This window comes from Oncorhynchus mykiss, chromosome 18 (assembly GCF_013265735.2).
Source record: "Oncorhynchus mykiss isolate Arlee chromosome 18, USDA_OmykA_1.1, whole genome shotgun sequence".
NCBI lineage: Eukaryota > Metazoa > Chordata > Actinopteri > Salmoniformes > Salmonidae > Oncorhynchus > Oncorhynchus mykiss.
In genome coordinates this window covers 36,778,163-36,792,281 of record NC_048582.1, presented here as the reverse complement: position 1 = coordinate 36,792,281, position 14,119 = coordinate 36,778,163, and the positions used below count along the sequence as shown (strand labels likewise).

General features: G+C 41.6%; 1 protein-coding gene across 1 annotated transcript in view; it reads left to right on the top strand.

Moving 5' to 3' along the window:
* sdc2 (syndecan 2) overlaps positions 1-14,119 on the top strand; it is a 34,213-nt gene that overhangs the window by 1,116 nt on the left and 18,978 nt on the right. The gene's annotated exons all lie outside the window — the stretch shown is intronic.

Below are 14,119 nucleotides of genomic sequence, written 5' to 3'. Positions count from 1 at the left end.
ATCCAAATTGCCTAGCCTATTCATAGCCATGGGAAGTAGGGGTGCGGATGGTTCTGCAGCACCACCTGAAAATAATGTGTATGTGTGTATATGTGTATATATATGTATGTATGTATGTATGTATGTATATATATATATATATATATATATATATATAATATATATATATATATACACACACAGTACCATTCAAAAGTTTGGATACAACAACTCATTGCAGGGTTCTTCTTTATTTTTACTATTTTCTACATTGTAGAATAATAGTGAAGACATCAATGCTATGAAATAACACATGGAATCATGTAGTAACCAGAAAAGTGTTAAAAAAATCAAAATACATTATGTTTGAGATTCTTCAAAGTACCCTCCCTTTGCCTTGACAGCTTTGCACTCTTGGCATTCTCTCAACCAGCTTCATGAGGTAGTCAATTAATAGGTGTTAAAAGTTAATTTGTGGAATTTGTGTTGTGTTGTGACAAGGTAGGGGTGGTATACAGAAGATAGCCCTATTTGGTAAAAGACAAAGTCCATATTATGGAAAGAACAGCTCAAATAAGCAAAGAGAAACAACAGTCCATTACTTTAAGACATGGTCAGTCAACACAGAACATTTCAAGAACTTGGAACATTTCTTCAAGTGCAGTTGCAAAATCCATCAAGCACTATGATGAGGACCCGCACTGGAAAGGAAGACTCAGAGTTACCTCTGCTGCAGAGGATGCGTTCCTTAGAGTTACCAGCCTCAGAAATCGCAGCCCAAATAAATGCTTCACATAATTCAAGTAACCGACACATTTCAACATCAACTGTTCTGAGGAGACTGCGTGAATCAAGCCTTCATGGTGAATCAAGCCTTCATTGCTGCAAAGAAACCACTACTAAAGGACACCAATAAAAATAAGACTTGCTTGGGTCAAGAAACACAAGCAATGGACATTAGACTGGTGAAAATCTGTCCTTTGGTTTGATGAATTTGAGATATTTGGTTCCAACCGCCATGTCTTTGTGAGATGCAGAATAGGTGAACGGATGATCTCCGCATGTGTGGTTCTCACCGTGAGGCATGGAGGAGGAGGAGGTGTGGGGGGGGGGGGGGGGGGGGGGGGTGCTCTGCTGTTGACACTCAATTATTTATTTAGAATTCAAGGCACACAAACATGGCTACCACAGCATTCTGCAGCGATACACCATCACATCTGGTTTGGGCTTAGTGGGACTATCATTTGTTTTTCAACAGGGCAATGACCCAACACACCTCCAGGCTTTGTAAGGGCTATTTGACCAATAAGGAGAGTGATGGAGTGCCGCATCAGATGACTTGGCTTCCACAATCATACAATCTCAACCCAATTGAAATGGTTTGGGGTGAGCTGGACCGTAGAGTGAAGGAAAAGCAGCCAAAAAGTGCTCAGCATATGTGGGAACTTCTTCAAGACTGTTGGAAAAGAATTCCATGTGAAGCTGGTTGAGAGAATGCCAAGCGTGTGCAAAGCTGTCATCAAGGCAAAGGGTGGTTACATTGAAGAATCTTTAAATATGTACATTTCATAGTTTGGAGTAATCACTCTTATTCTGCAATTTAGAAAACAGTGAAAGCAAAGAAAAACCTTTGAGTAGGTGTGTCCAAACTTTTGACTGGTACTATATATATATACATATACATACATACATACATACATACATACAAATTGGGGGGGGGGTAATTTTTTCATGAAAGTATTGGAAAAGTAGTGCACCTTTTCTGTCACTTTTAGAAAGCAGAGGGCAGAGAGAGTGACATTTGCTTTGCCTGTTAGCTGTTTAGGCATTGCACCGATTGCTTTGAATTTGGTTTTGGCATTTGAACTTGGCGTTGTAAGCCTTGTTGTAATCTTATAGCCAGGGGTTGATTAATTGGGAATTGGGAGGTGGGGAGCCCTCCTTTTTGGTGACCATTTGAAACCAAAAGCTGTTTTATTTCTATTACGATACAGGCTGTGATAGCTGTAAGCCTAATTGTTATTTTTTATTTAGTCTCCAAGTAGGCTAGTGCAATTTTGGTTTAGTGTAGGTCTATTGGTATGAAAATAAACAACTGAACAATTTTCTACTTAGAGCATTTCCCCAAAATACATGTCATGTTTTTGGCATCAAAGACAACAATTGTAGGCTATAACACATTTGCATTGTCATGCATTGACAGAATGATAATTGAGATAACCTTAATGATTACCTAGTTGGGCTAACTTTTTAACTTCTTGCTGTATGCCAACATCATCATCATCCTCTTCCTGCATCCAAACCTGCATCCCTACCTGTAGCCTACCTGCATCCCTACCTGTAGCCTACCTGCATCCCTACCTGTAGCCTACCTGCATCCCTACCTGTAGCCTACCTGCATCCCTGCCTGTAGTCCACCTGCATCCCTGCCTGTAGTCCACCTGCATCCCTGCCTGTAGTCCACCTGCATCCCTGCCTGTAGTCCACCTGCATCCCTACCTGTAGCCCACCTGCACCCCTACCTGTAGTCCACCTGCAGCCCTACCTGTAACCTACCTGCAGCCCTACCTGTAACCTACCTGCAGCCCTACCTGTATCCTACCTGTAGCCCTACCTGTAGCCTACCTGCATCCCTACCTGTAGTCCACCTGCATCCCTACCTGTAACCTACCTGCAGCCCTACCTGTAACCTACCTGCAAATCATAAAATATTACAAAGTTATTTAGATATAGTGTGGATGTAGGGCTGTTTTTTTGTGTGTGTATATAATGAGCACCCAGATGCTGCGTAGGCAACACAATATCAGACACAAGCTGGCCCGGTGAAACATTTCCAATGTTGGCTACTAGGTTGCTCAAAAATGTTTCAATATTCTCAGTGCTGCCTCATTCGTTGATGCAATGCTTCAATATTCGCAGAATGTTTCCCTTACCTGGTAAATAATGCAGACAGGCAAATACAAAAAATGAGCTGGGTGCACACATAAGGAACACTTTTGGTGGGTAGCGCACGAAACAATGACACTGTCATAGTACACTGCATGCACTGTTCCACAAGGGTGACTTCATATAGCCTATAGCAGGGGGTCTGCATCCTTTTTCATAGGAGTGGCAATTTACAATTGATCCTACAATTTCTAAAGGTCTGGGTGCCAGTTATGATTTTCAGATAAGCATTGTAGGCTACTCAACTGTGCCCAGAAAATGTCTAATTGCCCACAAACTGAATAGCCTAATTCTAGCTGCCTACTAGACAGAGACGCTGTTCATTCAGCGACACTCCACAGAGCTCCACTACGCCTGCCTGTACCGAGGCGTTGTCGATTCAGCGTTGCTGAATTACGGGTGTGTCCTTAATGTGTCGATTCCTTGGTCGAGTTTCTTTTGTCTTTATGCGTCCTGGTCTGTTGAAAGCCTAAGTAATACCTTCGATGTATGCCTTTTTATTTCGATGCATCTGGCATAGTTTTCATTTTGCCGTCAGCTGTTTTTCGCTCTGGTTACCTTCACATTGATGTCGGGATTTGAAGTGGGCCTTGATAGTGTGTGTTATGCATCTATTTCATGTTGCACGGTATATGTATGCACTGTTCCATAAGTAGGCTAAATGAGTAAATGTAGCCTGTGTATGATGAGGTTGAGTCGTACGTTGTAGACGACATTCCGCAGACCCTTTAAACCTAATAGAAACCTAATATTGTGGTGAGAATGACCGGGGGACGTTTTTGTTTTGTTTTTGCTGTTCTCCAAATAGGATTTTTTGTGTTTTAAAAATGTGTAGAAGTACAGTAAATGAGCTTCAACTGGTGGGTGTATCTCGACACACCCAACTTTGCCATTCAATAGGCTAAGCTGAACTGCCCACCGCCCACCCCCAAAACTACTGACCCGCGGCTATGGACCTGTTCATCAACTTAACCGGGAAAGTAACCTAGCTATAGTCCTATCCCTATGCTATGTTATGTTGCGCTGCTCAGCTCGGTTTACTGCTTGGTTATCAGAGTCAGACATAACTCCAGGCAACCCAACAAGATACTGTGATGTTTGCATTCACTTTAGTGAGGGCTGAATAAGTTGTTTGACGCATTTCCATTACAGGATGTACCCCCCAGTGTTTCCTAAAAGGCTCAGACGTTTCTGTCTCCATCTACACGGGCCTCACCCGAGTCACTATGCCATTGGCTCTGGTGGACCTCTTACTAAGGGGCCAAACGCCAGGCCACTGGTACTTTTCAGCTTTCGTTTACATAACAATGGCTAATTGTGAACTTTAACACTTCAGAAAGCAACTGTTTTGATTATGCAGAGGTTGATTCTGCTCTTCACAGGTCCTCACTGTCACCATTAGCTATGAAAACAATTTCCCTATATAAAGGTGTATACACTCGTGTAACACTGGTGTTAGTCGAAAAGCAGCATTATTGTCCAACCTATTAGAAATATGTATAGTATGCTTTAAATGATAAAGTCCAAACTTACTCTTATGCGATTATGTTGTTTCTATATCATGTTTAGTCATTCAATTGGGGCACACTGTTTATCCCATACATTGGCTAAAATGCCAGCATGGATATCAGTGAGCATTTGTGTCTCATGTAGTTGGTGCTGTAACTGAACTCTTATTCCAAGTGTCCTGCTGTTTTCTCTGTGGCTTACAGACTTGTCACTTGGCTCCGCTCCTCTATGAATGGTTGTCCAATTAGCTGATTCAGACATCAGTGTTTTTTAATGAGTCATAGTTTGGCATGAGGTCACTCCCAGACTGCACGTTTTTTAATAGACGAGCCTTAACCTGAAGCCCTTATGTCTGCTTGACTCAAAGGTGTCACTCCCTTGGATATGATTGGGGAGAAGCTCAAAGCTCAGAAAAAACACAAGTGGTCATGTTACTGTGCATTTTTGTTGTTTCAAACAATGTTGTGATCAGGCAATTGTGAAGAGAGCCTCCCAACCTGTCATTTTCTTTGACCCTTTGGGTTGCATGTAGCCTACCCAGTTATGATCCATGGTTGTGTGGGCATGACAACTACAGGCCCAACTGCTCACACTGTAATGAACACGAGGGGAGACAGAGAGCTGGTTTCAAGCGCAGGGCGCAGCAGGTGTTTATCGCAAAGGACCACATGAGGAGACATGTCGCTGGATCCAGGGGCAGGCTGAAGGTCATACACAGGGGTCCAAAATGGCAACAGTACAGGCAGGGAACAGGCTAGTAACGTAGTCCAGGAGATCAGACAATAGGTAGATAACAGGAAATCCAATAGGCTAAAGTACAGGCAGGGAATAGGCAAAAGGCGTCGTTAGTTTTTGCCTGCCTCACTATCATAAACGGGAGGAGTAAATTACGGGAAAACACAGTGCTCCGAAAGACGTGTGCCACAAAACAAACAATAACTCCGTGATGGGGTGCAAAGAACTGAACTAAATAGTGTGTGATAATGACATACAGGTGTGTGAAAAGGTGATTAGAATTCAGGTGATTGGGATCTGGAGAGTGAGCTGCGTTCAGGGGATCTAGGTGTTTGAGGGTTTAGTCAACCATATATGGTTCTATATCATAACCCCACCTCCCCTATCAATCTATCACTTCTCTCTCTATCTGTATTTCCCTTCTTGCAGTGAGGGGCGTAGATATCCGCCTCAATGAAACTCGTCACGTGGCATTGATTCTCAATGTTGGCATGGCAATCAAGTGGTTTGGCTGATAACCACCAGAAAAATCTATGTGTTAATTAGAAGGTTGACGTTTATTGTCATGAATCTTGCCCTGGAGGTAGAACTTAGATTTCCGCTAGATGTGCCGGCTGGAAAGTCAAAATTGGCTATAAGTGACCGACCGGCTTGCTACAGTCTTATGTAGTAGAATTTGAAATGGTATTTCTGATAAAACTAGAGACTCAGAGCTAGAAAATGTTATATCATACCTTACAATTGAGGAACATTAGGTAAGTAATTCTGCTTTGAATGTTGATTAACTTGTAACCCCACTTTTGAGAAAATGGCCCTTGAATGTTTTGTTACACCTACTGGAGAGCTCTTTGTCTACATCCATTCAGCATCTTTCACACCCTCTTAAGCCTTGGCCCCACCCATCTCTTTAAGGATTCACATGTGTGGCCATGTGGTAAACAGAATGAGTACAGTAGTGTACTAAACAACCAAATATTTCAAGACTAAAGGCTTGTTTATGGTACGTCTATTGACATGTCTCTAGACAGTTGTCACACTGACATCATGAATATTCAATTGTTTTATATTTTGTTTTTTAAAATAACTTTTTACCCTTTTTTCTCCCCAATTGTGTGCTATCCAATTGGTAGCTACAGTCTTGTCCCGTCGCTGCAACCAAAGCACGACCCTGCCAAGCTGCACTGCTACTTGATACACTGTTTGCTTAACCCGGAAGCCAGCCGCACCAATGTGTCGGAGGAAACATCGTCCAACTGGCGACCGTGTCAGCTTGCATGCACTCGGCCCGCCACAGGAGTCGCTAGAGCACAATGGGACAAGGCCATCTCGGATGGCCAAACCCTCCCTTAATCCAGATGATGCTGGGCCAATTGTGCACTGCCTCATGGGTCACCCGGTCGGGGACGGCTGTGACACAGCCCGGGATAGAGCCCGGATCTGTAGTGACGCCTCGAGCACTGCGATGATGTGCCTTAGACAGCTGCGCCACTCGGGAGGCCCTTTGAACATTCTATTCTCGTCCGACATCAAACTTGTCATTATGAAAAAGTATTAACACAAAAAAAATGTATTTAGTATATGTCAATCTAGCTAACCAGGCAACTAAAATAAACTTTAAAAAAAAATGTTTTGGTTCTTTTTTAGCTTGTTAGCTAGCTAACGTTATGTTAGCCGGATAGCCAGTTCAAATAATGACCATATCATATAGCTGACAGTGTCTTATTACAGGAATATAAACTCACAGCTAGATCATTATTTACAATTTAAATAAGATAATTACAGAATATAGATTACGGTTATGAGTGTGACAAAATTAAAGCAATTTTAGAACTTGGACACTGTCTCGTTGGCCTAACGTTATAACCTAATTTAACTTTGATGCATTTCATGTTGTTCTTCACATTACCGTCTCTGGTAAACACATTATATCCAATAGAATCTACATTTATTTGTCACATGCACAGGTGTAAAAGGTACAGTGAAATGGTTACTTGTATAGTGGCTAGTTAGCTAAACAATTAACCAAAATCCCAACTCATAATGCATGAATCTCCAGGTAGCTAAATCTAACCAACTAGGTTCAAGCTATAACTAGCAATGCAAATGGCTCTGATATACGAATAATATTACTACACAGATCATACACATAAAGTTAGCTAACGAGCCAGCCAGCTAATATTAGCTAGCTAGCTAACAGTACTCTTTAACTTGCAACGAAAACTACTTTCTGACATTGTAGTGAGCTAGACTCTCTTACCTGTATACATGGATGAACGCTTTTCCCTCTCTGTCACGGATGCCATAGTTGCCCTTAGTTTGAAGATGTAATCCGAAGACAGGTGTTTTATACAACATCCTTCTGTGTGTTCTCTTACGACTCCCTCCACATATTTGCAGTCAAATGCCACAATTTTCTCCATCTCCTTAGCGATCAAACTCTGCTTCCACCGGACATTCCGCTGATTTCAAAACTCGGTCCTCCAGAAAGTGGAGAGGATTAGTAACACTTTTGCATTTCTTTGTGATCTCTTTCAGAAAAGCTGCGTTAGAAAGGATTACCTACACATACTGAGCAGCTCATGTTATATGGCAGACCAATCCAAACTCATCTCTCGGCATGTCCAGCCAATCATGGTTAGCGGGAAGGTTCCTGTATTTTGCTGTAGCTAAACCAACTAGGCTCATAATTTGACAATTGAGATCGTATTTACAAATGGCATACACGTTTGTTATTAAAGCACATGAACGTTCACATGTTCCAGAAGGCATTTCTTCCAAAAAACATATTTAGATAAACTATTTACGTTCAAATGGCTCTCCTGTGAAGTAGTGACACACGACATACACCTAGTTTCTTGAAACGAGTCAGATATCGTAAAAAATTCATGAAAACCAAAATGAGCTTTTTGGTCTAAATGTAAGGTTAGTGTTAGGCATTAGGGTTAGCAGTGTGGTTAAGGTTTAGGGTTAGGTTTCAAATAAGGTTTTATGACTTTATAACTGTGCCAGCTAGTGGCCACTCTGGAGAGCTGCCTCCAGGGCAAGATTCCCTTCCCACCACCCTTTTCAGTGTATTGCGCACTACTTTTTAGTTACACTGAAATGTATGATCCAACAATCGATTGCATGCTATTATCTCATGTTGATGTTTTGAAATGTATTTAGACTCCAGGCTTTATTCACTCCATGTCGCGGATGTTCAGCATTGCAGCGTGATAGAAATTTAAAGGCAATGTTCCCGCGTTAGCAGTATAAGCTGCATGTGTCGGCTCAATCAGAAATGACCTTTTACATTTCTATCTTTCAATCTGTAACGCTTCAACAATACAAATTAAGTAGAGCCCTTAGTGTCATGCAATGCAGGACCTCAAAGGAATAACTCCGAAATGGCCTTGGAATCTTGAGACACTCAAGGACAATGAGTGGGGAACCACTGAAATTCCATTCTATACACTTAGAGGGACTTTGCATCCAACAAAATCGGTGATTGTTTACAAACTGTATATCATGAAGCATTACACATCTATAAGCACACCATAAATGCATGAATGCTTACATTAAGTTGTAATAATGCTATGTAGCTGTAAAGAAATGTTTATGATGTGCTTATGAATGTGTATTGTGTGCTTTATTATCCCGTGCCCTTAAATAACACGAAATCAAGGGGGTCAGGGGAGATGTACTACACAGCACATCAGAGTTTCATTTGTTGGCCGTTTTTTTTTTTTTTGTTCACTGATTTAAGTAATGTTGTGCCCGAGTAGCACAAGCTGCTAACTGACCGCTGCATCACCCCACACTCCTGACAGCTCATCACCTGAGGCTGTTTGGCTTCGGCATAAAGAAGAGGGTAACAACATCGATACACAACCTGCATTCGCTAGCAGGCTCAGAACCACAGATGCGAGGCCTTTTTTTTATTTCCTAGTTATACAATTTTTGAACAACTTTATCGATATTCCTGTAGATTCTTGCGACTTTTTTTTTTTTGAACATTTTGACCGGAATATTTGTACACGCTGCTATTGTGCAATTTTAGGACCAGGCTCTTTTAAGGTGAGTAGAGGAGGCCTTTATCCATCCTTCTTTTATAAAAGTAAGCTATTTAAGAAGAGCATCATCTCTAATTTAAGGCATGATAAATAAATAAAATGTGTGTCTGCAGTGGGCAAAATATTCACTTTCCTTAGCCTCCCATCTCATCTTGAACATTCTAGTCTTTATCTGGGAGCAAGCCTTTTAGGTACATACAGCCACATAGAAACCAGGGCTAAGTTTGTGGACCGTGTTTTTATAAACCTACCACAAATCAAATCAACGTTTATTGGTCGTGTAGACAGTTTAGCAGATGTTATAGCGGGTGCAGCTAAATGCTTATGTTACTAGCTCCTAACAATGCAGTAAAATGTCAACAAGTACACAAATACAAATATTTTTTTTTTTTACAAGAAATGTTGAAATGTCGGAATGAATTTGATTCACCTAAATAGCACTAACTGTAATACTAGATTGCATATCTTTACATATATATACCATATCAATTTACACAATATATACTAAGAATGATATGTACAGCAGTAGATACAGTTTTTTCGAAGAATCCAGGAAATAAATCAATATGTGGTGTGTGTAAGCAGTGTAACTAAAGTGCAATAAACTGTAGTAATAATAGAATACAGTATTTAATTACACACTACAAAACTCCATGGCAAAATGGATAGAATTGCAGGAATTTAGCTTCCAGACCAGAGCCTGGAATATACATATATATGTATGTGAATGGTCTGTGTGGACTGTATGTGAATGGTGTGTGTGGACTGAATGTGAATAGAAAAGGTGTGTACAGCAGTGGTTATATAAGATGAGCCATGACTAGAATATACTATATACATGTGAAGTGGGTAAAAAAGTATGTCAACATTATTAAAGTGACCAGTGGGAATAGTCATGTCTTGCTGTGTGCAGCATCTACTTCATGCCCCTTCCGGGGGTGTATTCATTTGCTCCCTATCTGACAAACATTATGTAATCTCTAATGGATTCTACAGGCCGAGGCTCCTTGGGCCTCTGAAGGAAGGCGTCCATCCCTTGTGCTCTTGCTTCGTCATCAGCCACGCAGCCCTGATTTGTCGACGCAACCCCGAAGCTAAGATTCTGCTTGTCATTATCGCTGTCTATTTGAGTTGCGCTGAGAACAGTTGCATGAATATTCCCTTTAAGACAGCTGAAAAGAATGAAGGCAAATGTTTTTTATTTTTTTTATTTAAAGAACAGAGCGATGCAGCAACACACTCTGCTTTGTGGACACTCAAGAAGCGAGTGTTTGTGTCGGCGTCGCGAACATCTGCAGGACGTATGTGTGTTTGTTTGAAAGGAACAGCTTCTCCCCCTCACGCCTCTTGACTGGTTGGAAGGGATTCTTTCATGAGGCTGAGGTTGTGTGTTTCCAAAAGACAGTCAGTCCAGCCTTCTAGGAATGGGGAAAACACATTGGGGAGAGGGCAGCACATGGACAGTGGTTTAACTTTGGCACCTTCCACCATGCATGTGGCAGGGGCAGTAAAGAGCCACAATTTGACAAACTAGTGACCCCTCATCTTTCTCAACATGGATGTCAAGTTTTTGTTGAAAACAGTAACTCATAGCAGCTTTTGCTTATAAAGCAGTCTCTCCGCACTCTCTTGATTAGCATAGCAAATGGAAAGTTCCTTCAGTGGATTGCGGTGGAGGTTCTGTGGTTGTGACGAAGAGAAGAGGGAAAAACCTTTTTTTCTTTGCTTGTTCCATTTACTACCCTGCATGCAGCCTGGTGACACTTTTTCATGGAAGAGAACCGTGTGAATTTGGTTTCCCTTTTGGCGAACAAATCTCCCTCTATCTGGTGCTTTACTGCGGGGGAACGCGTGAGTCCGTCTGACTTGGCGGGGGGGGCGCGGCAGACCCATGTGCCGAGCAGAATGGCACTGGATTGGGCTAGTTAGGACAGTAATGAGAGTTAAGTGTTTGGCTTGAGCACAGCATCACAGATCTGCCTGATACTATCCCCAAGAAATCTGGGTTGCCAAGAGTAATAACGGCAATATTGTGTCAAAAAGCAATTTGTGCTTTCCCTCATTGAAATGAAAAATGTATGATCCAACAATCGATTGCATGCTATTATCTCATGTTGTTTTGAAAGCTATTTAGACTCAGGGCTTTATTCAATCCATATCGCGGATGTTCAGCATTGCAGCGTGATAGAAATTTAAAGGCAATGTTCCCGCATTAGCGGTAAACGCTGCATGTGTCGGCTCAGTCAGAAAGAAATGACCTTTTACATATCTTTCAATCTGTAACGCTTCAGCAATACAGATTAAATGGAGCCTTACTGTCATCCAATGCACTAGATACTTCACTGCAAGTAGTGAAATCTGAGCAAGCCTTAAGGTAAAATATCTTGAAATGATAAATACATATATAAATATAATTTTTTTAAAATAGCTAAATGATCTGCCAATAATTTTACATGAGTAAAAACACATTTGTGTTGAGTGAGGTAAAAATGTACAGTTTCTGCAGCCTTGAAGGTCCTCAAGAACACCGTGGCCTCTATCAATCTTAAATGGAAGAAGTTTGGAACCACCAAGACTCTTCCTAGAGCTGGCCGCCTGGCCAGACTGAGCAATCGGGGGAGAAGGGCCTTGATCAGGGAGGTGACCAAGAACCCGATGGTCACTCTGACAGAGTTCCTCTGTGGAGATGGGAGATCCTTCCAGGACAACCATCTCTGCAGGACTCCACCAATCAGGCCTTAATGTTAGAGTGGCCAGACGGAAGCCACCCCTCAGGAAAAGGCACATTGACGGCACGCTTGGAGTTTGCCAAAAGGCACCTAAGGGACCCAGACCATGAGAAACAACATTATCTGGTCTGATGAAACCAAGATTGAAATCTTTAGCCTGAATGCCAAGCGTCACGTCTGGAAGAAACCTGCCACCATCCCTATGGTGAAGCATAGGGAGAGACATTAATAAACTGTGCAGCGACCCTCCCCATCCAACCTGACAGAGCTTGAGAGGATCTGCAGGGAACTCCCCAAATACAAATGTGCCAACCTTGTAGCGTCATACCCTAAGAAGACTCAAGGCTGTAATCGCTGCCAAAGGTGCTTCAACAAAGTACTGAGTAAAGGGTCTGAATACTTATGGCAATGTGATATTTCAGTTTATTTTTAATGTGCAAACATTTCTAAAACATTTTGCTTTGTCATTATGGGGTATTGTGTGTGTGTAGATTTAGTTTTTATTCCCATCCATTTCTGAATAAGGCTATAAAGTAACAAAATGTGGGAAAAGTCGAGGGGTCCGAATACTTAACAAATGCACTCTGTGATTGTGTAAAATTGTGTTTTTACCGTTGCCACATTTAAAGGAAGGACATCTCCTTGGTTTTCCAGGTTCAGTAAAGAGGAATACATCTGGGTGGACATTCTTTAATCTGGGCCTCCTTTCACCCTCAAATCATATTTTAGGTGCCACGGAATTACTCTCAAGTGAATTCAGTCACAACTAGAACTTTGAACAACACTCTCCAACTCCTTGCTCAGACTTGGGCACACGCACGCCACACCAGAATTCAGAATTTACAGAAATCTTTGTTGGTTCACAGTTTCATAGTTTGTGGTCAAGCTTGTTGGTCTGCCGTTTTGTATATCTACTGCCTGCTAAATCAAACGTTGCTTGGAGGCCTCTCCTTGTCCCTTTTGGCTCTGTTCTGCTGTATAGACAAGGATCTGAGTGGGAATGTGCTCCATCTGTGTGGTGTTATCCAAAGAATGGGGGATATATGAAGGCATGACGTCAGTTTAACTTTTTCCATCTCTCTCCCAAGATTGCTCTGGAAAACGACACGGTGCATTTAACACATCTGTGCTCACTCATATTTACGAGCCCATTTTATCAGTTCTAAAAAGCTCCTAATTGAAACCTGTACTGTGCTCCACGAAGCAGAAGAATGTACTTTAATGTCTGGTGTTTCCATTATTTTTCCATGGCTTGATTCTATGCAACACTGAATCAGCTGCCAGGTGTACATCTTGCACTCTAATCAGGGTGTGTTAGGGACCACAAATTATACCTAATAATCTCGTAATGTTTTCATGAGAAATCTCCCAGATTCCAAAGGCATTTGAGGAACTTCCGTAATGAAATGGATAGAAATTTGTTAGGGGCTTTCAAAATAACACCTCTCATTTGAATGCTGTGGTCATGTGTAAACCTTTCTCTTTTATTCAATGGTACTGCATTTAAAGTCCCTGATGGCGCACTCATGAATATTCAGCAGAGTAGTGGTTGTCATAGGAACAGTTTTATAAAAACAGGAAGTACTTTACTTCTCTGTCTAGTTACACCGTACCGTAGGGAAATACTATATAACCAATAATTGCTCTCTAAGGCACAGCTATTTTTTTTTACTATTTTGCTCTCCTTCTAGCATGTAGGAAAATTGCCTCCAATTCAGATTCGGTTCACTTGTACAAAGACATTTTCACCTTTTGTGTTTTGTAAAATAGCTACATTATTATCTTTAATCCTAGCCGTGTTTAGAATACAGCTTCCCGCGTCTTCTAATTTGGATCCAGAAGACAACCATGATGTCATGATTGAAAGGAACTAGAAGCACAAGCATTTCGCTACACTCGCATTAACATCTGCTAACCATGTGTATGTGACAAATAACATTTGATTTGAAGACTCTTTCAAAAATATTCTGTAGTTTGGTTCTCCAGGGCAGCGGTGGCAGGCACACTGTCCAAAGCCCTAAACCCTGACAACACATCATCAAACAAAGACCGACAACGCGTCATTCAGCAAAGGGCAAACCAACAGTAATCAATGGCATGGGATAAACATAGTACAGGTCAGATGTAAAGCCCGGCCAGACGAGACCGAAAGAGATTTGGTGGATCTTT